At 31.1% G+C, this 3,201-nt stretch overlaps 1 long non-coding RNA gene across 1 annotated transcript; it reads right to left on the bottom strand.

Moving 5' to 3' along the window:
• Positions 1–336: 336 nt before the first annotated feature.
• LOC125051337 lies at positions 337–2,577 on the bottom strand. Its single transcript, XR_007117265.1, has 2 exons — positions 2,437–2,577; positions 337–1,237 (listed from the first exon to the last, which is right to left on the bottom strand). It is a non-coding gene; the product is annotated as an uncharacterized LOC125051337 (long non-coding RNA).
• Between the last annotated feature and the right edge of the window lie 624 nt (positions 2,578–3,201).

Here is a 3,201-nt window from a genome sequence, read left to right as displayed (position 1 = left end):
CGAGAAAATTCTTAGTGTGACATCGCGTCGTTTTACGAGACAAAGCGAAACTAAAAACTAAATAGAATTGTTACTTCACGTGTATGATATAACTCATATAGTTATTGAGATAACGTATTATATACTATTTCAAATAAATAAAATTATATTTTGGGTCAAATTCCTATGTATTTTAACTCAAATGTTTTATCACTCTTAAGTGACATTAATTACATTACAAATTATGTTTAATAATCCTATTTCATTACAAAACGGATTGCGACCTACACATTTTGTCACTTAGGCTAATTTCTTATAAAATAAAAGTGTTTTATTATTTGGATAAAATAAAAAACATTTTTAAAACAAATATACTCTTTATTATTTAATCTTTGGCACTATTGCGCTGTGGAATTGATTCGGTTTCATCATGTAATACCTCATTAATTAATTTCTCTATTTCCTTGTAACAAATATACTTCCTTTTTTTACTTTTATCCAGTATTCAATTAGTAAAGCCAAAAGAAGACTAAAGATGGACAGAAACATTTGGAATGTTTAATACATCTAATAAACGTGGGTATAGTCTGTGCAAACAAGTTAGCCGTCATAGACAATAAAACAAAGACTATAGACAAAGTCTAACTAAGTGACCTGTTGAGACTAATACAGCACCAAGAGTTTTAAATTCCCGCTACATTTAATTATACGTATATTACTACATATAATCCACTAACACTATACTATTTAGGAACATTGGATACATCGCTAGTACCTACCTATACGTGTGAGAAACCTAATCAAAATGTCAAAATCACTTTGGTGCCGACACGATTGTGGATGTCCAAGACAATAAGAAATACTGTTCATAATTTAGTTGGATGAAGGAAATTCAAATAATATTAGGATTGTAAATTTGATTAGACATATTTTAGAATTAGTATTTTTTCATCTTTCAATCTGCGGCATGCGTGTTAATAGACTATTGAAATAACAATTACATATGTAAATATATAGCGATCATAGTATGGTTGTCTACATTATGTACTGTGATCGCTTCACAATTTGAACGAAGTTCCTAAGCTAAATATAAAATCCAAATCAATTTCACGGCATTTTACATTATTTATTATATGCTATATAATACATATCAGTAAAGGGACAATTATTAGCACATAATACATTATTTTGTGACTGAACATCGTCTGGCGTTCACTTCTCCATATTGTGATCTTCACTGAATGATTCCGAGAAGAATCTGAAATGAGAGAAACGAATATGTTAAATAAGATTTATATTATGATCTTTAAAGGCTCTTTCACAATTTGGAGTATTTTTATTCAATCTTTTTGAAATTATAACTTATATTTTACAAATTGAGGTTATTTAGTTAATAAGTATTTAGCGTCTTCTAAAAACTTGTATAGATAAAGATACACACAATCTATATTCCACCTGGTACATTACGATGTTACGGCATCTTATAGATATTTGGCTTGTTTTATATAGACCACTGCAATTAAAATAAGTATTTTTTAAATTGATAGATATTTAAAACAATATTTAATAAGTAATAGGCCTGATTATTAAGTTTGAGGTCGTGAGGTCAGTTGTGCTTTAGTACCTACTTAGTCCGTAAGTCTATTACACTAAATCGCGACTCTGAATGTCACCTTTACACCCAAGAATCAAAGCGACAGGCATAAAAATATATTCTAATAAAGACAACAAAATTATTAAATAAAATAATATATTAAATGAAATAAAATTATGCAAAAAATTATATCCAACCCATATAAGGAAGCCAGTATAACATCAAATATTCAAATTTTAATTATTTAAAGTAATTACGTAAGGAACGATAGATGTATCAAAGGAGTCGACCCGCGGCGAACATTAATCGACTGATTGAAATCGACATGTGTTCGACGGACGTCGCGATTTCCGACCCAAAACCGTTTTAATGTGACGTGCCTAATCAATACTATCCATCACTATCGAGGGTGTCTTCTCTATGGGGTAGGAGTGCGGTTTTGGGGTCATTTGGGGTACCGAACATACATATCTTAAGGTTATAAGCTTAAATGAGACAATAATGAGATTGAGAAATGAGAGGATGGTTATAGCGACGCTGTGAGTAGATGTATTTTAAAATATTCAAAGCTAACATTATAGTTTTATATTTAATAGTAATTAAGAATTAATATTACGTTGTGATTTTTTCTCTTTTGTTTCAAAATATGTACCATCTATTTTGGTAGTCTTTGACTCACCCAAGATACTATTTAAATCTTTTCAATTTTTTAAAATTATTTATACACTCATATTTAATAGTTCTATCATAACATGTACACATTAAATCGTTAATATTTATTCCCAATACTAAACAGTCATCAAAATTAAATTTAAACCACAGATAATATTTCTGACAGTATCACAGAGTAACACAGCACTAACCTAAAAAAATGCGCGCGCTTTTTTAAACGCGAACAATTTTATGAAATGATTTCGTCATGTCGTGCACCACCGTGCAGTATTAGTATCGGTAATGGACCGTAATGACAACTTGGGACTTATTTGCGGTACACGTGGGACGCTCCAGGCTGACGCAACAGATTTAAAGGAATGTAATGTGGCATGTCCTGGGCTACATAATGAGACCACGAGTAATGCTGTCTTATTTTTCACTTAAAGCATTTACGCGGTAATAATTTTCAGTATATTGGTGTTAAATGTCTTCATTTCAAAAACAGTTGTCATTTCCAGCCCGCTTTCAGCTCTTAACTATAAAAACTAAAAACTCGAAGAAGTAAAGTAATAAACAGCAATAATTATAGACAGTTAACGCACCCACTAAAATAGATGTCCATAGGCTGCGATGTCTCTTTTTTAGCGTTTGCCTTCTAATACTAAAAAAATAAAACAATTTGAAGACTAACATTTAACGTACAAGGCCAGAATTGATATGACCCACCGCACAAATCAATCAAATACGACAAAGACAATAGCCATCGATATACAGTTGACTAATGAACAAGTATACAATGCCATCCCTTCCTATCGTAAACCCATCGCGCACGTATCGCGTTACATAAAATATTATTTATGGTGTATAATTAATAAAAACAACCGCCTACAAAAACAAGTAGCCCAACAGGAAGATGTAATAACTCAATCGCACCTACTGAGCATAACGCGATTTGTTTAACAAGATTGGATCTG

Source organism: Pieris napi, chromosome 7 (genome assembly GCF_905475465.1).
Source record: "Pieris napi chromosome 7, ilPieNapi1.2, whole genome shotgun sequence".
Lineage (NCBI taxonomy): Eukaryota > Metazoa > Arthropoda > Insecta > Lepidoptera > Pieridae > Pieris > Pieris napi.
Note: the sequence above shows the minus strand (reverse complement) of the source record. Positions and strands in the feature narration are given on the sequence as shown.